A 24,525-nucleotide genomic window follows, 5' to 3' on the forward strand; every position below is an offset into this window, starting at 1 on the left:
AGGCCAGACTGGGGATGCTGAGCCGAGCCGACCAATCACAGCCGTCCTTGCCTCGCCTAGTCTTGCCATGGGCGGCTGGACGCTAAAACCTCGACTATTTTCCCGTTGCACGCCTCAGTCTCCGCTTCCTTCATGTGGGCGGCGTGAGGGTGTGAGGAGGGTCGGTGTATAGGGAGAGAAGGAGGAGGAGAGGGAGGAGGAGATGAGAGAATGCGAGGCCGTGTTAGTGAGTAGTTGGCATCGATTCTCATGAGATGGTCGTGTTGGTGGTGGTGGTTGGGGTGACGTCACGCGGTGTATGGTGAGGTAGGCAGTAGCCAGCGTGGGTGCGTGCTGATAAGACGGGTTTGTTGTTACCTCGGGCACGTGCGGCGGCGGGCAACAGGTGTCCCGCAGGTGTGTGTAGGCCTAGGAGCGCATAGGCCTCGGTGCGTGGCAAAGAGGAAGGAAGTAAAGAATATGAAAGAACAAAAGTGAAGCGTGTGCGACTCTTCGGTGATTTTGATGATTCCAGGGAGACTTTCCACGCTTACTTCACCTGTGTCTCCCTCCCTCCCTCTGTGTGTGTGTGTGTGTGTGTGTGTGTGTGTGTGTGTGTGTGTGTGTACGCCGCGCCGCCCCTCGTGTTGCCAAGGGATGCTGGCGTACTTCACCCATCCGCGTGTTCGGTAAAGGGGCGTGTATGCGAATGTGCGTATAGGCGTGCGCGCGGCTGGGCGTGTGTGTGTGTGTGTGTGTGTGTGTGTGTGAGAGAGAGAGAGAGAGAGAGAGAGAGAGAGAGAGAGAGAGAGAGAGAGAGAGAGAGAGAGAGAGAGAGAGAGAGAGCAGGGTAAGGAGGGTGAGAACACGTTGGAATGTGATGAAATGTGGAAGGGAATAGGAAGACACAGGACCATGTATTCATTCTCCCTGGAAAATCAAGAAGAGCTTTAAGGAAACGAAAAGAAACTAGACATGAACTGATTAATGTGGGAAGAAAATAACGTGAGGAAAACCAAAAAAAGGAAAATAAAACAAATGCTATCTTCCTAATGCACTACCGAAACAAGAATGAAAAAGCTTGATTTGAAAGTGTGTAAGAAAACTAAAAGAAACATCAAAGGGAAATTGACGAAGCCGGGCCACGTGACAACAAAGAAAAGTTAACAATGAAACCAAATGAAACAAAAGGGCAAGAAGGGAACCCATTATACGTCACTTTGAAAGATTATGAAAACGAGGAGGAAATAAAGAAAGGAAGGAAAGTAACAGAAAAGTGTGCATATAGGAAAACAAGTGTGGAGTGTGAATGGAAACAGAGTAATTTGAGATACAAGAGGAGGAGAAGGTAGTGGAGGTGGTGGTGGTGATGGTGGTGGTGGTGGTGGTGGTGTTCGGTACTGTGCGGCTACCTAGCAACACATGGAGTGAAAGAGGGCGCTGGCAGCAGAAAAAAAAAGAAGGAAAAGTATTGACCGCAAATACGAGGAAACTATATGAAGTGACCGCATGTCTTTGTTGCACCTGGCAGTTACCTGGAAATCTAAAGCAGTAACAATTGGACTGAAGATAAACGATGGCAAGATGAAGTGAAATAAAGAAGAGTATAAACGAAACAAACAAGTGAAGAAAACAATAAAAAAGAAACTATATTAAGTGAACGCATTCCTTTGTTCTTTTGCATTCGTCCGTTGCCTGGAAATCTAAAGGACTAACAACTGGACTGAAGATAGCCGATGGAAGATGAGTTAATATAAAAAAAAAGAGTATAAACGATGCAAACAAGTGAAGAAAACAATAAAAAAGAAACTATATTAAGTGACCGCATTCCTTTGTTCTTTCGTTACCTGGAAATCTAAAGCAGTAGCAAATGGAGTGAAGATAGACGATGGCAAGATGAGCTGTAATAAAGAAGAGTATAAACGAAACAAACAAGTGAAGAAAATAATAAAAAAAAACAATGTTAAGTGACCGCATTCCTGGAAATTTAAAGCGGTACAAATGGACTGAAGACAGACGCTGGAAGATGAAATAAAATAAAGAAGAATATCAACGAAACAAACATATGAAGAAAATAATGAACAAAGAAAATAAATGAAGTGATTCCATACCTTTGTTATTTTACACGTTTTAGTTAATTGTTATCTGGAAATTTACAGAAGCAACAAATGAACTGAAGATACAGGCTAGTAAGATGAACAGAAATAAAGAAGAATATATGCGAAACAAACGCAAAGAGAATATGATAAAGAAAGTAAACAAGAATAAACTAAAGAAAACAAATGTATAGAACGTACAGCGAAAGTTATGTGACAGCTTCTCTGAGTTTCGCTGCGTTTGCTAAATACCTCCTAATCTATAACACGTCGCAGTTGTGTTGGTGGCGTCATCTATCACCCGTCCGTTAACTGCGGCCTAATCGTGAACAATGAATACACCTGTTGACTGGATTTTTTTAACTACAAGACATTTAATCATCATCATTCATTCATTACCATTAACGGCATTAGCCATCACTAGTTCCCTGCGAGATAAAGGTCTTTTCAAACGTCATCTATATTTCTTTATATTGCCAGTAATGTGCATATTATAATGTACATGCGTATGTATGACTGTACGTGTGGCGAAAATAAAAAAGATGTAATGTGTTTATTATAATGTACATGTGTATGTATGACTGAACGTGTGGCGACACCCGGTCGGTGTCGCACAACAGGATGTCTAACAACACGTCGTGCTTTTGGCTGATGAAAGTCAGCATTTGCTGATCCTAGTGTCAGTTCATCACAGCTTCCCACGGCCAAAAGCACGACGTGTTGTAAGACATCCTGTTGTGCAATATCGACCGGGTGTCGCCACACGTACAGTCATACATACACATGTAAATTATAATATACACATTAAATGACTGTTGCTTGCATATTGCATACTGCTCTGGCAAAGCTTCTAATTTCATCTCTTTAATAGGTTATTTATCTACTTTTACTTTGACACAAGCTGAAAATCTACCCATACGAATGACTTAATATCTTGTGGGGATTTCTAGTAAGCTTCCCCACAGATTCTTTCTTCATCTCTTCACTTAGTTATGCTTGTCCATTCTTTGAAATTCATGCTGAACACTTATGTAAAAAGATTACTTCACATTTTTGGAGGCATTCTTGGAAGCTTCCCCGGGGATCTATAACTTCGCGCTTTGGGGGGTGGAGGAGAAAGGGGCGGGGTGAGTGTATGTACTTTCTTAAGGCTCGAGGGACACCTGTGAACGTTTAAAACAGTTTGTAAGTTGAGGGCAGTACTTTCTCTTAGTCTGGAGCAAGGGACAGGGGAGCATATTTTCAGACTTTCTCGGCTCTCACAACAAACATTTTCAGCGACCACAAAGAAGATTAGTCGGGTTCTCATGAGTGTTTTTCACGTTCATGGTGCAGAAGACTTGTCAAACTATCACTAGGCACATAAAACTACCAATGGAAATACTAACACAAACTCTACGACAGCCTGAGTGTGTGTGGAAGCTCCGAAATGTTTGAGAATACGGAACTTCCCTCCAGATATTAAGACCTATGAGTAGAGAAGCAGTTTGAAAGGATATCGCCCCATTAAGAAAACGAAAAAATACAACCCAAATAATAAAAACTAGGGGCTTTTAAGGTAATGGCATCGTAATTGCCTACAAACGCTGCACTACAGAAACACATACGCATAATTTACGCATCGATTTTCCTGAAACGTTAATAGAAAACCTAAATTCAAGGGGTAGACTCTATAAACCGAACATAACAATTACCCCCCCCCCAAATACACACACACACACACACACACACACACACACACACACACACACACACACACACACACACACACACAACTGAAGCATCTAGAGCATAGATAAAAAAAAAAGTGAGCGAGCCATCTAGCACCGATAACAACAAAGGGAGACCCACAAAAAAAGGAGGTTAGGGAGATTTATGGACGGGGAGGGAGGGAGGTTTGTGAATAAGCCACTCTCTGTGTAAGCCATCTGCCTGCCCTCTCCTAGTCAATTTTTATATGCTAGTGAAAAAAATGTATGACCCTCTAACAATAAATAGAGGTCAAGAAAACGATACCAGAATGCGATAAGGAAACATTAGAAAAATAAACAGCCATAGACTCATACAGACATTCGTAAACAGACATACACACACATATATATACAAAGAAACATACACACGAAGCAAAAGATATAAAAGAAAGTAAAGGACAGGGAAGGAGATAAAAGGAAAGGCAAGGAAAAAGTCGTGACCATAAAAATAATTACAATGTGACTGGAAGGAAAAAATACGACAAGGAAAAGGAAGCAAAAAGAATGAAAGGACAAGGAAAAATGAACATAGTAAAAGGAAGAGAAGGAAATAGAAGAAAAGTGGAGAGAACGATAAATGTATGAATGTGAGAAGAATGCATTTAGGGATTTTGTGAATAAGTTTAAGAATATGATGATACAAAATTAAAAATACAGACACACACAAATATAATTACACACACATAAAAAAGCCAAAGAATTATAATGTGAATGAAAGAGAAAATACGGTAAGCAGAAGGTAAAATAGTAAGCAACAGGAAACTATAGTGAGAAAAAGGAAAATATGGTTAGCAAAAGCAGATTACAATGAGCAAAAGGAAAATATAGTGAGCAAAGGGAAAATATAGTTAGCAAAAGGAAAATATAGTGAGCAAAAGGAAAATATAGTGAGTAAAAGGAAATTATAGTTAGCAAAAGGAAAATATAGTGAGCAAACGGAAGATATGGTTAACTAGCAAAAGCAAATTACAATGAGCAAAAGGAAAATCTGGTGAGCACAAGGGAATTATAGTGAGCAAATGCAAACTTAAGTAAGAAACGGAAATTTTAGTAAACGTAAAAAGTAAAAAGAGTAAGCAAAAGAAAATATTGTTAGCAAAGGGCAAGATGAATTCGTGGGTGAAAAAAGAATGCATTTAGGTATTTCACGAATAAATCAAAGAAATTTTACGACGCGAAATAAAACAGCGGGAAATAGAAAAAAAAATATATATAAAAGAATCGTGACCTTCCTCTGCTCCTCTCGGCCATAATAAGGCGACGGAAAGAAAGGAAAAAAAGCAAATTCTTGGAGGCGACAAAACAATGATTGAACTTTCTTGCTGGGCGGGACCTTGAGAGAGAGAGAGAGAGAGAGAGAGAGAGAGAGAGAGAGAGAGAGAGAGAGAGAGAGAGAGAGAAGGGGGACGTAGCCATATCAGACCTTAACCAATCCCCCCCCCCCTTCTCTCTCTCTCTCTCTCTCTACATAAACACCATCGACCCACAAACAACACACTACAAACCCCTCACACACACACACACACACACACACACACACACACACACACACACACACACGTCTGTACACAGTGAGGATAATCCAATCAATGCTTCTCGTGTTCGTTAAGTGAGTGGGCGTGTGGGAGGGACGGAGGAAGAGAAAGGAAGAGGATGGGAAGGAGGGAGGGAAAGGGGGACGTGGGAGAGAGGAATTGAATGTTTGTATATGTGTGGGAGGGACCGAATGGAAGAGAAAGGAAGGGAAGGAGAGATAGAGGAGTATTGCGAGGGAGAGAGTGATAGAGGGAAGGAGAGTGGGAAAAGGGAGGTTAGGTTAAGTTAGGTCAGATTAGGCGATGTAAGGTTAGATTAGGATAGGTTAGGTTAGGTTAGGATAGGTTATGTTAAGTTAGATTAGGGTTGGGTTAGGTTAGGTTAGTTTAGGTTAGCAGAGGGATGGAGAGTGGGTAAGAGAGAGAGAGAGAGAGAGAGAGAGAGAGAGAGAGAGAGAGAGAGAGAGAGAGAGAGAGAGAGAGAGAGAGAGAGAGAGAGAGAGAGAGAGAGAGAGAGAGAGAGAGAGAGAGACTGCGTGTGTATGTTTGTTTCTGCCAATCTGGAAACGACAGAAAGAAAGAGAAAGGAAGAGGGAGGAAGGGAGACGTGAATAGAGGGATAGTGGGGAAGGGAAAGAGGGAGGAAGAGTGGGTAAGTGCAGGAGGAGAAACCAAGTGCGAGTGTCTGTTTACGTCTGTGTTCGTGCGTGTGCGTCAAAGAAAATGAATTAGTGCATGAGAGTGTACGGAATATGAAGTAGAATGCAGTATGTAGTTGTTGAATACTGGCAGGAATACGATATGTGTGTGTGTGTGTGTGTGTGTGTGTGTGTGTGTGTGTGTGTGTGTGTGTGTGTAGAGACAAAGAAGTAGTTAAGAAAAGCAGACACAAAGCACGATGACCATAAACCAGAACAAGTATTATTAAACTTTCCACCACAAGGAGTCAGTTACGTTGATTGTGTCTTAGAGGTTTAATAAAGAAGAATACGACCCAAGCCACAAACACACAGAAACAAACATTCAAACACAAACACACACGCATGGCGACACCTCAACATTATCATCGGATCGAGGTTTATTAAGAACAAGATAACCACAAACACACACACTTACACACACACACACACACACAAACACACACATTAGCACACATCAACAACACACACATAATAATCAGGTCTCCAAGGTTAAGAAAAACACCAATCACAAAAACAAACACCAACCCACAAACACACATACACACAAACACTTCAGCCCACGTCGACACACCAAAATATTTTCGCCTCGTCTTCCAAACTTGAGAATTTATGCGCTTCATCCACACACACACACACACACACACACACACTATATATATATCCCGCCGCGAACTCTATCCCTTGCGCCTCCAGACACTTGCATAAGATAAATGTCAAGCACTGAAAGCATTTGTAACCTTGTCTCTCTCTCTCTCTCATGCGCCGTTTTCATGAAGGGAGGACAGATGGAAGAGTATTGGAGTGTGTGTGTGCGCCTATCACATCCCCCCACGTACAACAAACAACACTTAATTACACTACTCCCGCGTACACACACACACACACACACACACACACACACACACACACACTGACCATCCACCCCATGACAGGGACTCAAACTCGTCAGCCATTCAGTTACTCTCTTCCCTATTCATCCCGTAGAATATTTAACTTCCCTTCAATACATTCTCATAAATTTCGTACAGGTCATTCAGTAAAAAAATGTATTGAGGCGTTTGACCTGCCTGAAAACTTACTTCTATTTACTACAAAACCATTAACAGTGAGTGAGCGAATAGCGTTTTATCGTAAAACAACATTCAAGCAAAGAGACCACAAAGCATTCAATTGCTCTCTCCGTATTTCATAAAGAATGGACCTGACTTACAAATACTCCAATCAACGATCAAACAACGAACATTGAAAGAGTAAAGGAAGAAGATGAAAAACTGTTGCTCCCCAAAACATAGATCCTTTAAAACGACTCCAATTAACAATCAAAGCTGAAAAAGGGAAAATGTGAGTGAAAACAGAATAGAACATACTGAATTAAAGTACTACTACCACTGCTACTACTACTACAACTACTACTACTACTACTACTACTACTAAATAATAAAAGTAATAATAATAACAGAACTCCACTTATCCCCGGAAACCTTGCAGCCCCTAAACGTGCTCTCAGAGACCTCTACGTGAATCTTATCGACTGGGAGAACATTAAATTTGTACCCTGGTTCATTTTACTTCAATATAAGACATTAAAAGGAGCGGCGTGTCGGGCTTTTCACGAACTTGGGATGCGGGGACCTTAGAGTTTGGGCCAATTAAAAGCATGTACGTGAGGTGAAAGAAGTTGCGTTGGTCTCTTGAGGGTCACTGAGGCTTTACTTCCCTTTAGAGACATGGACGGATAGCGTATGTTAAGAAAAGGCTCATATTTGGTGCAAGGAGAGGTTACTGAGAGGCGGATGAGTTAAGGATGGAGAAAGGGAAAGGGGGAGGAGAAAAAGACATCTTGACGGTCGGCGCATGTTAAGTAGTGAGTCGTACGTCGTGCAAGGAGAGATTTTAAAGAAGCGGATGACTTCAGAATGGAGAAAGGGAAAGGGGAAGGAGAAAAAGAGAAAAAAACATTATGATATACCAATCCTAACTCATAATTGCTTAGGCGGATGAATCGATGGTTATGAAGAAACAGGTTGGTGGTGTTACAATATCAAAAAATAGAGATAAAGAAGAGAATGATAAGTTAAGACATCCTAAACAAAGAAACAAAACCTAAACAAACCTAAAGAAGGAAGTGAACGTGAAGACATCTAGAATACAGATACGCAGAGCTAAAAAGGAGTGGTAAGAGACATCCTGAATACAGATGATTCACTTGATATCTGAGAGGCTTAGATGGATTGGGCAAGAGCTAAGACGTGACGTGGTGGTGATGGTAAAAGATAAGAGATGCATTGAACTTAAGAAGGAAGTAGCAGAATAGTGGTATATAAAAGACCTTCCCTCAGACTACCGAAAGAGTTAAGGGAGGAAGAGGGAGGAAGGGGAAGGAAGGGGGACAAATCTATTCCTTCAGAGCCATAATCCGATGGAGAAATAAATAAACAAAACGATATAATAAGCAAAACGAAAAATTAGGTGAAATAAAAGATAGATAAGTTTGGTGGTGCTCAAGACTGGCACCACATACAAGAAGGGCGTGAGGGATAGGACAAAACATAACAAAAATTTATGTAATGCGGATGTCAGGAAGAAACTGAGAAATATAAGGGGATGGAGGACAACAAAGAACAATAGGCAAAAAGAGTGTGAATTCAAACTTGTTAAAAAATAAAAGAAAATCCAAAGGCTTGAAGAGAGAGAGAGGGAGGGAGGGAGAGTGTGAATAAGAAGAGAGAGATGTAAGAGAGCAAATATGAAAACACAAAGAGAAGGAAAGGAAGCAAGAGACAAAAGGCAAGGAAATTAAGAGTAAGGAACGAGATGCAAACTGATGGAAAGTGACATACTGAGGATGTTAGAAAGGAAACTGAGAAGAGAAGGAAGAGGAGAAGGAGAAGGAGGAGAAAGAGAGCCTGTATATAAGAAGAGGAGGAAGAGGAGAAGGAGGAGAAGGAGACGCTGTGAACAAGAAGAGGAGAGAAGAGCGTGACGGATGGGATGCGGTGGACTCTAATAGAAGGAAAGAAAACGCCTCCGATACTGGCGTGGATTGGTGAGTTATCGTACGCTTGGGCGAGGTTTATAGCACCCAAAACACGCGCAAAAGAACGTTCCGCCGTAAACTTAGTGAGCAAAAATTTGAAACACTTTACGACGAACTTAAAATATGAGATGACGATGAAAGGAAGGAAAGAACGAGGTGAGAAAAATGATATATGAGAGAGAGAGAGAGAGAGAGAGAGAGAGAGAGAGAGAGAGAGAGAGAGAGAGAGAGAGAGAGAGAGAGAGAGAGAGAGAGAGAGAGAGAGAGAGAGAGAGAGAGAGAGAGAGAGAGAGAGAGAGATATTCCAAGAAGAGAAAAAAAATCGGATGGACAGAAAAAATTGGAGCAGGATCTGAATGACTAAAACTTCCTCCCTCTCCTCCGTCTACAAAAATGGAAAGAGGAAAAATAAAAGTGAAAAGGAGGGAGAAGGAGGCGGGCGAGGGGACGACCAAAGGATGAAAAGACTAACTTGGAATGAAAAAGTACTATATGATGCCTTGAACTTCCCGGCCTTTGCATATTAACGCTCAAAAAGGAGCCAAATTACATTAAAACAATCTATGGAGGATAACACGGAGGAGTAAAAAGGAGATATATATAAAGTAGGAACATTACAAAGAACTCCAAAACAGGATGCTAATGGTAAAAATATGACGAGGGGAATTTTGTATCTTAGTACCTAAATATGTAGAAGGTGCAGCTTACAAAATAATTGAGTATACACATTAAATGGGGAACTATTAAATGTAAAAAAGGCAAAATCATATAATAACTAGGTCTCACAATATTACTGGAAGATCGAGTGTCTGTAAAGGGCAGAATCAAGATACCTCTCTCACCGATATTGATAACAGTATTTGACACCTCTCTCAGAACCCTTTTTTATTTTTTTACACACTTCAATGCAGTTTAGTTATACGTGTATCAAGAAATCTCTCCAACCAAAATTGCAAACTACTTCACATCCTTTAAAACATACCTCACATTCCTCACTGTTGGCTTATTAAAAGAAGAATCCACACGCCTCACTTCAGTCTAAGATCCATTTTCCTAAACATTTCAGGGTTACCCACACTGGCTAAGGTTTTCGTAGAGGCTGTGTTCTAAGGGTAGTTTTATGACCCTGATGGTAGTGTGATAAGACACCTACACTACGATGTTAAAACCCGACTAATCTCCTTTGTGGGCTTGGGAAATATTAATTGTGATAACCGAAAGCCTCTGAGAATGCTTGATTATGTCGTTGCGGTCAGTCCAATACGCAAGTCAAATCATCCCACAGTATCTCCACTCTTTGAACGGGCTCTCGGGTCGATGGGTGCGTCGGAAGTGGGTGTTTCCGGCCACCAAACAGCAGTTAACGTTTATGCAAATACTACTCAAGAAAAATCCATCGAGACTTTTCAAAATATGTAAACGACGCGAGTTTTACCGACCGACCACGGATTTATAAAGGGGAAGGTTGTGTGTGTGTGTGTGTGTGTGTGTGTGTGTGTGTGTGTGTTTGTGTGTGTGTGTGTGTTTAGTCATATATGGTTATCTAACTGTGTATGTGTGGGCATGATAAAGATTACTACCACTATCGCTATCTTTACTACTTTAATCGAGTCAACTTGTTTATCTTATCTATGAAAGGGAGGAAGGGGGGAGGAATGGCAGGAGGAGGGAAAGCGTGAATTGGCTCGGGGAGGTAGAGGCCGCCAAACACCTCACTCTGATACAGGACCAGCCCCTCACCGGAACAACATTACACTAGAACCAAACAGTAGTGACAAACATCTCTTTCCATCTATCTATATATCCATCAATCTATGTAACAAGCTACCCAGGTAATATTAAGAACTGGGCTGTCTATGAATCACGCAGAATTAGTCGGAAATAAAGTGTGTAAGTATGAGATAACATAAGAACATAAGGAGTCTGCAAGAGGAGACTCAGGAAATATTAAGAACTAGAATGTCTTTGAATTAGGCAGAGGTAGTAGGTGAAGGAAGAGAAGGTATATATGGGAAAAGGCAAGACAGGGAGGCAAATTGAGTTGATAGGGAAGGGAAGAAAAACGGAATAGGTAGACGGAGAGAAGTGAAATATCCAACCAAGTCAAGCCCCGTCAAAGGTAGGAAAGGAAATAAAGGCGGAATAGGTAGATAGATAGAAAGGAAGCAATCAAGGAAATCAATCCCAGCCAGAGGTAGGAAAGGTAATGAACACGGAATAGGTAAACAGAGAACAGGAAAACAAAGGTAGGGAAGTAAATGAACACGTAATAGGTAAACAGAGAACAGGAAAACAAAGATAGATAACGAAATGAACACAAAACAAGTAAACAGAGAGAAAGCATCTAAACAACCCAACCAAATCGAGCCCCGCCAATCATCAGGCGTCACTTCAAACTCTGCCCGGGACAAAAGCGATGACAGAAAACAGCAATTCATTAACAAAGCTTTGCCGCGCGCGAGGCCGGCCCGGGGACTCCTTTCAGAGGCGGGGAACCAATTATACGAGTCGCTATGTATGGGACTCGATTATGACGTGTGTGTATGTATGGTGGTGGTGAGAGAGAGAGAGAGAGAGAGAGAGAGAGAGAGAGAGAGAGAGAGAGAGAGGAAAATAACGAAGAATTAAAAGATGAGTAAAAGTTACCCATTCACACACACACACACACACACACACACACACACACACACACACACTAAAAACACACCAACACCGCCACACTGATGCGAGACACTAGAGCGGAAATTCCCATGCATACATTAAGAGCCGAACAAACACAATGTTTTAAGCCACGCACGCACGCACGCACACAAACAAGCACACGAACCTTGACAGACTGACAGATAGAGAGAAGGACAGACAGACAGACAGACAGGGTAACGAAACACACACACACACACACCATATCACCATCATCGCTCTCTCTCTCTCTTTCTCTCTCTCTCTCTCTCTCTCTCTCTCTCTCATACCCCCTTACACACACACATACACAATAGCAAAACACCATTCTATTAGTCTCCTTTTTTGTCACGTCAGCCGCAAGTCTATCACAAATCCACGGCCTCACACTAATTACTCCATTATTTCCCGCGCGCACAGGTAGGGCAGGGCGGGACGGGCCCGCAGGTAGCTCGTCACGGCGGCTGGACGCTTTAATCATCGACATTTAATTGAGTTGCCTTCTCCCTGTCCTTTCGTCACTCCTCTCCCTCTCTCTCTCTCTCCCTACCCTTTTATCATTTCACTTGTTTCCGTTTTCCTCTCATGTATTATCTTTTTCCTTTTCTCTTCTCTATGTAATTATCCACTGCCTAATATTGTTTTTTTTTTCTGTCATCTCTTCTAGCTTTCACCTTGTCCTTTCGTCATTCCTCTCCCTCTCTCTCCCAACTCTTCAATAATTTAACCTGATTCCGTTTTCCTCCCATGCTTTCCCTTATTATTTTTTCCCTTCTCTCTCTCCACCCTCTCTTTTTCTCTCCTCCCTTTTCCTTATTTTTCTTCTCTCCTAACCGTAGTTTTCTTAGAGCTTATCTTTTTTTCCTCTTTTCACTTCTCTCTTTTGCGTACTTTTTCCATGCATTCTCTTCTTTTATTCTCCTTTTCTTTCCCTATTTCACTCTCCCTTTCTCCTCTCTCATACACTTTTTTTCCTTCTCCTATTACTATCTCTTTCTCTCCACTCTCTTCTCTTTTCTCCCATTACTATCCTCTCTACCCATTATTCCTCTTCCCTCATCTCCTACCCTAATTCATCCTTTCTCTCCTTTCCCTCTCGTTCCTATCTGTCTATTCCTCTCTCTCTCTCTCTCTCTCTCGTCTCTCTCCTAAACCCTAACGAGGAAGAGACACAGACACACCTGACGAATTAGTTACCTGGGCAGCGGCAGGTGTTTCAGGGGCAAAGGAAAGTTATACAAGTGGAGAGTTAAAGGGGAGTCTAGCCTGTTTTTGTTAGTACGAGAAAGGTTTGCTTGACTCGTGGTTTAAAAGTTTGTGTTTACTCCGCCGCTTGTTTATTGTTTTAGAGTTTTCACTTCCCTTTTGTAATTGTGAGTTAGGTTTTGTTGTTTGTCTTCTCTTAAATGTTGAGTTGTTGGCTTCTGCTTACCATGAAAATCAAACACTCCCTTTTATTTATTTCCCCTGTTTTTTATAGTTTTACATTTTTACATCAAAGGAAACAGACAAAGATAAACAAAGAAAACAACGCGGATAAAAGTCACACTCCCTCATATATCCAAATTCAACTTCCTCTTCTATATTATCTTCCTTTATTCCTCTCTCCCTCTTCCCTTCCCTCTCATCCCTCTCCTCTTCCGCCTTCCATTTACATCACCCCAACCACCAACCTCCATCAGCCACCCTCACCACCACCACCACCACCACCACAACCAGTCCAGGGAACATCACGGTAAATACCATTAATTAAGGCCGCATCCTCCTCCTGAGCCTCCTCCTCCTCCTCCTCCTCGTAATGACCCTCCGCTATGCCAGGTCACGTTGGGATATAAAGACAAAACCAAATTAAATGAAATGAAATGGAAACAAAAGGAACGATACAAATAAAGGGAAAGGAAAAGCGAAAACTCAAGACGAAAAATAAAAGGAGGCGAGGACGCAAGCAATATAAATGAATGCAAAGGAAAGGCGGAAAAAGGTCATTAAGGAACCGCTGGAAACGAAAATGGAAAAGCAAATATACAGAGAAATGGTGGCTTACGAAATGCACAGGAAGGAAGGAAGGAAGGAAAGAAAAGAAGGAAGAAAAATTAAGTGACGAATTGATAGAAACGATATAGGAAAATGGGGAATAGTAAATAGAAAATGCACAGAAAGGAACGAAGAAGAGAAGGAAATTAAGCGATGAATTAAAAGAAACGAAATAGGAAAATGAGAAATAGAAAAAGAAATGCACGAGAAGGAACGAACGAAAGAAGGAAGAGAAGGAAGAAAAGTTAAGTGATGAATTAATAAACGAAATAGGAAAATAGGAAATAGGAAAGGAAATACACAGAAAGGAAGGAAGAAGTCAAATTAAGCGATGAATTAAAAGAAACGAAAATAGGAAAAGCAAATATATATATACAGAGAAAAAGCGGGTTACGAAATACACAGGAAGGAAGGAAGGAAGGAAGGAAGAGAAAGGAGAAGAAAATTAAGCGATAAATTAATTAGGAATCCATTTGTTGGTTTTCAGGGGAAGATAAAAAAGAGAAAAATGATTATGAAGAAAACTGCTACTGAGAAACACTAGCACGCACTGACAGAAAAAGAAAAAAAAAACTAGAAAAAAACACAGAAACCAGTGAAGTCTCTATTGTGTGTTCTCTACCGTTTCATCTGTGTACGGGTGTGTGTATGTGCGTGTAGGGGTCTCTCTGTGCGTGTGTGCGTAGTGACGTCATCATGTGGACGGTAAAGGAGGCAGACGCACACGGATGAAGGAAGTGACGCCTCAGCACCAAAACCTTCCCTGAAAACTCCAACGCCAAGACAAAGAAATCAAGAGAGAAACGCCACTAGGAACAACCACGTTACCCACTCGAAGCTGACCCCACCCTTCCTTCCCTTACCCTTCTTCACCCTTCCCCTTTCCTCCTGCAGTTGTCCTACCCAAACCTGACCTTACCTACCCTTCCCTTCCTCTCTTTCTCTTACCTATTCCCTTCCTTCTGGTCTCTGTAGTCCCCTCCCCGAAGCTGACCCCACCCTTCCTTCCCTTACCCTTCCCCTTTCCTCCTGCAGTCGTCCTATCCAAACCTGACCTTACCCTTCCTTCCCTTCCCCTTTTCTTCTTACCTATTCCCTTACTCTTCGTCCCTGCACTTTCCTACCCAAACCTGACCTCACTCTTCCTTCCCTTCCCATTCTTTTCTTCCATTTTCCCTTCCTCCTTGTCCCTGCAGTTACCCACCCAGCCCTGACCTCTCCCTTCCTTCCCTTCCCCTTTACCCTTCCTCCCTCCCCTTCTCGTCCCGGCACTCCTCTTCCTCCCCAAAGCTGACCTCACCCTTCCTTCCCTTCTCTTTATCTTCTCCCTTCTCCCTCCTCCCCTCCGCACTCCCATTTCCTCCCCATCTTCGTCTCCGCAAGTCCACGCGCACCCCTCGCATTCGTTCCCAAGATGGAGACGTTCGAGAAGAGAAGAAACACGAGGGAGAACGGGATGAAACAAACTCCAGGGTACAACTTCGAAGGTGAGTAGAGGAGGAGGAGGAGGAGGAGGAGGAGGAGGAGGTTAAGAGCTGCAAAAGGATAGGGATAACTTTGTAGTATGAAATAGAGAAAGAACAAGAAAAGGTGAATATTGAGTGAGCTGTTTCAGGAGGAGGAGAAGGTGAAAGGAGGAGGAGAAGGATAGAAATAAGTAAGTTTGTAATAGGCAAAAGAGCAAGAGCAAGAAAAGGTGAATATTGAATGAGGTGTTTTAGGAGAAGGAGAAGGTGAAAGAAAAAGGAGGAGGAAAAGTATAGAAATAAATAAGTTTGTAATAGGCAAAAGAGAAAGAACAAATACAGGTGAATATAAGGAGAGCTGCTTCTCAACTTAGTAACCTCTCTTCATATCAACTTGTTACATATCTCCTCCCTTTTATTTTCCCTCTTAAACCATACAGCATTAGCCTCTCCGCAGTCAGGTCACGTCCCTTCTCTAACTCAGGCTGCAAGTGATTGACAGACGCTGGAAACGGCTAAATCTTATTGGTTGTTGCTGGGCTGGCTGGCGTAGGCGGGGCTTATTCGCCATTAGTTTTTGGATTTAGAAAAAGTAGAGTATTCTGGATTATTAGCAAAAAATATATAAATAAACAAAACTTACCATCAAAACATTCCCCTTTAACTAAACTTTACACATACAACCTAAGAACAAATAACTAAATAATGAAATGAAGAAATGTGAATCTTATAAAACCTAGCATATACAATAACATACAACAGCAACAACAGCGAAGGAAATTAAAACATCTTTCAAAAGGCATACTAACAACACAATCCCTATCACAACCACTACATCAATCAGTACAGCATCACCACCACCACCACCATCACCAACATCACCACCACCCTCGCCACCACCGCCTCCTTCCCTCACGGATTAGCCAGGAAAATTTCTCGCCTGCCAGGAAGGAGACGAGCAATTCACGCCGTTTCTTTGCCGCTTCTCACGTCCCCACAGCTAGTCTGACACCCCGAGAAGGACCCGACAAAACCAAAGCTTCCTCCCCTTCCTCCTCCTCCTCCCCCTCTTCTTCTTCTTCTTCATCCTCCTCCTCCTTTTCTTTATTTCTTGCTCCTCCTCCTCGATCCTCCTCCTATTCCTACTTCTTCCTCCTCTATCTGTAATTTTTTCTTCTTATTTTTCTTCTTTTTCCGATTCCTATTATTTTCTTCTTTTCCTTCTATTCCTCCCTCTTTTTTTCTCCTTAATTTTCTTTTTATTTCATTATTTTCCCTCTGCTCTTTTTCTTCCTCTTCTTTTTCCCTTCTTCTCTTCCTTCTTTTTCTTTTTGTCTTCCTCCTCGTCCTCGTCCTCCTCCTTCTCATTCTCTACTTTCCTCTTCCTCTTCTTTTTTCCTTCATGTTTCCCCTTGTCCTCCTTCTGCTCCTCCCTCTTCCTTATCTTCATTTTTACTTTTACTTTTTTCCCTCTTCTTTCTACCTTCTCCTCTCTTTCTCTTCCTACTTTCCTACCTCCATCTTCTCTCCTCTAATCCCTCCTTTGTCTCCTTTCCTCTCTTTATCTTTCCACTTGTAATTCTCCCTTCCCCAAACCCTGCCTCACTCCTTCTTCTCTCCCTTCACTCGTTGCCAATCTATCTTACGTTTTTATCCCTTTCGCTCACGCTTTTTCACGGGGGAACTTTTATCTGCATTGCTGGGTAAAAACTGAAGGCCTGGGAGATGACCTTGACATTGATGGTGACTCTGGATGCTGCGTGGATGCTGAGATGAGGGGAGAGGTTGATGAGAACATAAGAACATAAGAAAGTAAGGAGGAATGAGGAAAAGAAGGAAAAGGTGAAAAGAAAATAAGAACAGGAGAAAGAGGAAGAGAGAAAACCTGAAATAGAAGAATAAAAAAGACGGAAATAAGGAGAAAAAAACGGGAAGAGGTGGAGAAAGAAGGAAAAATCGAAAAGAAAAGGAGAAAGGAGGAGGGCAGACCAGGAATAGAAGAATGAAAAAGACGGAAATATGGAGAAAATAGGAGGGAGGAGGAGGAGGAAGAAGGAGAAGTAGAAAAGAGAAGGAGGAAAGCAAGGGGAGGGAAGGACGGGATTAGAGGAAGGGACTGAGTGAGACGGGAGAGATGCTACGTACATAAGGAGGTTAGGGAAGAAGGAGGAGAGAGAGAGAGAGAGAGAGAGAGAGAGAGACGTGGTGAAGGAGAAAGGTTTGGAGGAGGGTGAGGAAGGGAAGGGATAGATTCTCGAAATAAAGTTTTTCCATTTGTTTTTTTCTACTTGAGCTTCACTGACAATATCTATGAGGAGGAGAAGGAAGAGGAGGAGGGTAGAAGGGTGGGAGAAGTGAGAGAGGAGAAAGAGGAGGGTAGGAGGAGAGGTGATAGTGGAGGAGGAGGAGGATGGGGAGGAGGAGCATTATTGGTCAAAGGATGGACCTGAAACTAATTAATATTCCAAAACTTTTCCTTCATTTTTATTATCAACGTCAATAACAGTAACAGAGTCCGTATGTAAAGCCAGTTATATATACACAAGAAATATCCTCTACCCAAACATAACTAAAAACAATGTTACTATACAAAACAAAAGACAAAGAGATCAGTGACAATATTAACTCTATATCATCTACTAGCTAACACACACACACACACACACACACACACACACACACACACACACACACACACATGCATAATACACACACATAAACGTACAATCATTCCCTTCCATATTTAGGTGCGTGCCGTGCGAGGTGTTTCATCAGTGCCTTATCAGACTCTCTATCAGGTGGTGGTGTTTTTTAACCTCTTTACAAAGGTGGATACAGGAAGATAAGACAAAGGGTAGCAATCATCACCCTGTTATCTCTCCCCGCCTCGCACGAGCTGCCGCCAAACGCGTCATTCTTGAAACACGCAGGTCACAAACACGTCAAGCAGCACACGCGAGGCTATTACTGCGAGGGCAAAGAGGCACACAGAGAAGGACAATAAGCAAATAAATTAATAAGACATATGTAATCTCTCATCAATACACAATCTTAAGCAGTTTTTAAGCAACGACGAGGGGCGATATTTTGGTCTTCCTGGATTCTGTAACACCTATGATTTTTTGGAACTGTGGCCACGATGCTCATTACCTCGGCCACGCTGTGCTTCTTCACGGCTACGTCTTGGAAGCTGCAGCCGCGTCCTGGGGTTATCATAGCATTGCTGGTGTTGTCGCTCGCGCTCTTGTTCTGAACACCGTCCGCTCTTTCCCTTAGACCGTCGGCCTCGGTAGTGGACTTGTCTGCGACTCCGAATCTGAAGACTTTTCATCCAAGCCCTGTCACCCTGGTAGTGCGTCAAGTGTTGCTCTTGGTATCGACTAGCCTGGTGCGGGTGCGTCGCAGCTTGGCGGCGATACACTCCGTCCCTGGGCATGCAATCCTGTACCGCCCTAATAAAAGACCTTACCGGGACCTCAGAACGCGTAGGGACAAGAACAGTCTTGGCAGGGGAGTCACTGATCTCGGACTGTGTAGAGACAGGAACAATCTTAGGCGAGTCCATGACCTTCGACGGCGCAGGGACAGGGGCAGAGGACTCACCACCACCGTTGAAGTCTTCCACAAAGTCTGAATAAAGCGATGCAAAGTGTTCCAGGTTTTCGCACACCGGGAAGGCCTCGTCCACCTCCTCGGCCCAGGAGCCTCGCCGCGCCGCCTCAGTCTCGCGGTTCGCGGCGGCCGCCCACCGTGCTCCTACAGCTTTGCAAGGAGAGGCCTCAGCATGGTATTCTACTTGGTCACAGATTATTTCATTATCACCGGTGTCATATGTAAAGGCCAAAGAGTTAATGTGTTTATTTGAAGGACTTCCTTTAACCCCCTCTGAAACTTTCTCTGGAGTCTTCTCCCCACTGCTCTGCAAAGGGTTCATGGAGAAGGAGCCTTTGTTCCCTGCAACACTAATACCGCTGCTGCCTGTGCCAAGACTGACAGAATGGAAGCGTTGTCTGTAAAGTGCAGACTCCTCCTCTCTCCTCCACTAAAATAAGAATGACAGTACATGGCTTCCTTGGAGGCAAGTCACGTTCACGGTACTTTCGCTGTGTCTAACTCCTACCTACCGCACAGCCTCCCATCTGCCAGGCTTTAGCATAGTGATCCTTACTCGCCTGAACAGTCATAGCGATATCATCTCACGGTCATTGGGGCCGAAACCACCGCGGCCATGAAAACAGTCCACCTCGTCACCGTCTGAATGAATGGTGCAGAACAAGGCGGCGGGGTTTGTTTATTGGGAGGGATTACCTAAGGGCGGCGTTAATAGCATAAGTGAGATAAATAGAGAGATATAGATAGATAGATAGATAGATAGATAGATAGATAGATAGACAGACAGACAGAATAGGGGAAGAAATAACTACAAGAGATAATGTTTTGATTAGAATAATGTCTTTAACCATCAAACACCCTCTCAAAAAGCAGAAAATTATGTTAGAATCATTATATGAATGAGAGAGAGAGAGAGAGAGAGAGAGAGAGAGACAAAGACAGAGGTAGCAAGCGGGCAGGCATGCAGGCGGGCGGGACAGGTGAGGGGCGGGCGGCGCTGGTGGACGCGGCTCGGCCCTCCACGCTGGGCCGGGGTAATCGCTGCAGTTGGAGGCGGTCGTCATGGCAACACGATCTCTCCATCACCCCTGAGAGTGCATCTGTACGAGACCTGAGCTGGACGAGTGTTGGACAGCCACATCCCTTCCCCTTCCTTCCCCTCCCTCCCCATCTCCCTCTTCCCCAACCCCTCCCTCTTTTCTTTCTCTCTACCTACCCCTCTTTCCCCGTCACCCAACACCTTCCCCTCTCCTCCTCCCCAACCTCTTCTCCCCTTTTTCCCCCTCCCCCTCTCCCTTCCCACTCTTCCAATCCCTTCACTTCTCCTTTTCCTATATCTTCCCTTCTTTCCCCTCCCTTCCCCCTCCCTTCTCCCATCCGTTCCCCATCCCTTCCCTTCCCCCTTCCCCATCTCTCCCCTTCTTACCCTCATCTCCCCACCGGAAGACAGTGTTAGACCTCTACACCCTCTCTCTCTCTCTCTCTCTCTCTCTCTCTCTCTCTCTCTCTCTCTCTCTCTCTCTCTCGCCTCAGTGCCTCCTGCCGTGGACTCGCAGAAGGTGTCCAGCGCCCCTCAGCCCCTCCCCTTCCCCTTCTTCCTCCCCTCCTTGCCCCATGAATACCAAGCAGCCCCCAGCCATGACTTACGGGCGAAGGTACAGCAGGGAGAGAAGGGAGAGGCAGGGAGAGCAGGGAGGAATAGGGAAGAGCAGGGTAGAGCAGGGAGGAGCAGGGAGAGGGAGGGAGGGAGAGAGAGAGAGAGAGAGAGGGAGGGAGGGATAGGTAAGCCGGAGTAAGAAAAAGGAGAGGAAGGAAATAGGGGATCAGCGGAGGAGGGTGAGGGATAGGGAGATAAAAAGTGATGCTAGGAATGGGAGAGGATGCTTTTGGGGGATTTGCGAACCGAATGAATGAAAGGGATGTAATGGAAGGGAGTGGAAGGGAAGAGGAGGGTGTGAAGGGAAGGAAATTGAAGGAAAGGGAAGGGAATGGAGAGGAAAGGAAGAGAAGGGGAGGAAAGGGAAGAGAAGAAAAGAAAAGGGAAGAAAAGAGAAGGGAAGGGAGAGGAAATGAAGGGAACGGAACGGAAGGGATGGAAAGTGAGAGTTAGGAAAGGGGAGGGAAAGGAGGGGAGGGAAGGGGAGCGGAAGGGAAGAGAAAGGAAGCATCAACCGACTAGAAATTGGGGAAAAGAAAGATTAACGAAGAAGAATCGAAGAAAGAGAAGAGAGGAAATCGTGATGAATGAGCGTGAAAAGAAAGAAGCAAAGGAGAATTTAAGAAGACAAACTCCCCTACACCGAACATACTGCCCCGCATACACACACACACACACACACACACACACACACACACACACACACACACACTCCACTTACAAGATTAATAACAGACGTTTTTGCCATAGTGTAAAGATCCAGAATATAAATAAATTCAGAACTTTTTTTCAGTGCATTTCTAATATATATTCCTCCGTAAATGGTGTTAAAGGCATTGATGAAGATTTATATACGATTCATTAATCTCTAGTGTCATATGCGTCTCTAGACACACGAATAATGAATGCACTAAATATCACATCTACTTTATATATGTACGGTATGCCTTACTGACACTTATTTGCCCTAACACTCAACGTATCTTAAACCTCTCGCGCACCAAAAGTTTCAATAAGTTTTCGCCGGTCCAGGCATTTTTTTTTAGCGCGGCGGAAAAAAATGTTTCTCGGCTACTTTCTTCCCCAAAACCTGTATTTATCATTATACATATCAATAGCTTCCTTATTTGTTGTAGTTTTTCATGAATCAATAAAGAAATAATAATAGTAATTCATAGGACTGTTTATGGATATGGAATAAAGTGCGCATAAACGATTTTTCTACTTGGGTCATGTTCGTTAGTACCCTTAAACACAACCTCATTAACATCTAGTCTTCACATCCAAAGCATCTTAATTCTGGGGTTAGTTGGCACTCAAACGCACCCAGTTAGTGTAGTAAAGCAGCACCAACACCTGTCTTGCGGTTGTGTTCTTCTGCTCGGTCTAAATTACTGGCGCACACACCACGAACACCTAAACATAGACCCCACAATGTACAGCTGCGGACCGAAATATCTCTCCCCCTCACTCTTACCTCGTAGAGACTCAGTGAACCCAATCTGCACGGCGAGACGCATAGGGAGAGGAGTGAAGGACGAATTGGCGAGGGAGTGGAGTGATGTGCCACGTGGAAAGAGGTTACTGGGTCAAGAAGTGTATAGAATGAGGTGGTTAGCGAGATTAACGTCCGCAAGTGAGTAGGGGAGGAGTGGTGAATGAATTGGTGAAGGAGTACTTTAATGTGAATGATTTGACGCATGGAAAGAGGCTACTGGGTCACACAGAGTTGAGAGTGATATAGCGATAAGTCCGCTACCGTACGCCAGGAGGTTATACGAGTTCGTTAGAAGTGTTGTTTGTACTAGCATTTAAGTATTATACCAATTAATTATTATATTCAACCTTATTACCTTCACAGACAAAGCACTCACACACACACACACACACACACACACACACACACACACACACAGGTACCTTCTCCCCGACATAGACAAAGCATAATCCTTCCCCGCCTGGTACACACGCGGACATGATGTACAGCAATGTAAATTCAGCTTTCTCTATCCCAACATAATTAATTCCTGCCTAGAACACACACCGCAGACAGTATTCACCCCACACGTACTTTGAGCATCAACATAATATATTTAACATATTTCCTCTACTCCAGCATATATATAATTCATTCTTGCTTGGGACAGACACACATACACTAAAGACAGGATTCACCGCATAGTAATTTCAGCATCAACACATTATTTTACAGAGTTATTTTACCCTAACATAAGAATTTCCTGCCTACCACACACAAGACATGATTCACCCTCCACCCACATATATTGATCATCAGCATAATCATTTAAAGGACTTTCTAAACAACATAATTAATCCCTGCCTAGCGCACACGCACACACACACACACACACACACACACACACACACACACACACACCACTGATATGATTCACCCACAAGTAATTTCACCAACATATTCAACAGGCTTCCTCTTCTATAACAATGTACCCACTCACATAATTCTTTTCCACGTAACCTCAGCATCAACAAGAGCCTAAACACACAAACATTATCTACCCCAGCATAATAATAATCAGCCCCAGCGCAGGATGAACAAGGAGAATGTGTGTGTGTGTGTGTGCGTGTGTGTGTGTGTGTGTGTGTGTGTGTGTGTGTGTGTGTGTGTGTGTGTTTACGAGATTTAATATATATGAAGCATGACTAACATTGCACGGATATTAAAAACGCCCGGGTTATGGAGCGAACACTACAGCTTGGAAAATAGTGAAATGTGATGCGTATATACAATTTATTTCCCTTCCACCCGTTTGTAGAGTTAATAATAATAGCTATGTAATAATAGTGATAATGATTGAGAAGGTATTGAGTGTTTTGGCATATAGATTTACCTTCCTGTACATTACGCGGTTCACTGAGGGTATTTTCTTAGGGCGGTAGTGTGAGTAGTGCTTTCAAGATCCTTTAGACATATTTAATTAGACATATCCATTTAACCAGCAGTAGTCAAAACAGCACCACTTTAGTTATTTCTATTAACACGATCCTTGCGCATGAGATTAATGACTTGCAACGCACAGAACATGCACCAATAAAGGAACACTTCAGCCGATTATATCAAAACAATCCTTGGACATCAGAATAATTACTTGCAACACGCTGAGCAAACACACAAAAAAAACACTTCAGCAACTTAATATTACAACACAATCCATGCACATCAAACACACACACACACACACACACACACACACACACACACACACACACACACACACACACACTCCCCCTTTCCTTCCCCCATCCTTTACACACACACACACACACACACACACACACACACACACACACACACAAACATTGCCCAGGCTTGTTTGGGAATAGTTGTTTTTATTTAGTCTTAGTCTAATGCAGGTAATATTACTGTTGTTGTTGTTGTTGTTGTTGTTGTTGTTGTTATTGACGGGCGCCTTACAGTGTTCCGGTGTGTTACCTGTCTTATTTACCTGCCAATAAGCTAATCTCTGCCGCCTTTCCATTCACAGGTACGTCAAAGTTTGGTGTAACATTCCCATGGCAGGAAGAATGTAAGTCTCTTCTTTCAAGTTCGTTTTTTACGTGTTAAGGTCAAAGGAAAAAAAAAAAAAACACCTGCTTGTAATTTCTTCAGTCCATCCACCGTCTCTCTGTTTGTCTGTCCGTCTGTTTTGTCTGTCTCTCTCTGTCTGTTTTTGGTTTGCTTGTGGGTTTGTGGATTTGTCCGTCTGTCTGTCTGTCTGTTTGTCTGTACGTGTGTCTGTGTGCTTATAATGAATTAGCTTCTCATGATATTCACTTTTATATCTCTGCATGCGAGTCTATACACTTCACAAACTGGTTTGCTTGACGCTTATTTTTCTACCATTACAGTTTACGAATATCAGTGTTCTTCCGTGACTCGCCTTGCTTGAGACAATGTCCGGGCATTTTTTATCTACTTTATGAAGAGGTCTATTGCCT

General features: G+C 43.0%; 1 long non-coding RNA gene across 1 annotated transcript in view; it reads left to right on the forward strand.

Moving 5' to 3' along the window:
• The first annotated feature begins 292 nt into the window (after positions 1-292).
• The window catches only part of LOC126989648 (uncharacterized), a 61,093-nt gene continuing 36,860 nt past the window's right edge, over positions 293-24,525 (forward strand). The window contains exons 1-2 of the long non-coding RNA XR_007743547.1: positions 293-345; positions 14,300-15,299. This is a non-coding gene — a long non-coding RNA (uncharacterized LOC126989648). The remainder of the gene's footprint in view (positions 346-14,299; positions 15,300-24,525) is intronic.

Source organism: Eriocheir sinensis, chromosome 6, assembly GCF_024679095.1.
Source record: "Eriocheir sinensis breed Jianghai 21 chromosome 6, ASM2467909v1, whole genome shotgun sequence".
Lineage (NCBI taxonomy): Eukaryota > Metazoa > Arthropoda > Malacostraca > Decapoda > Varunidae > Eriocheir > Eriocheir sinensis.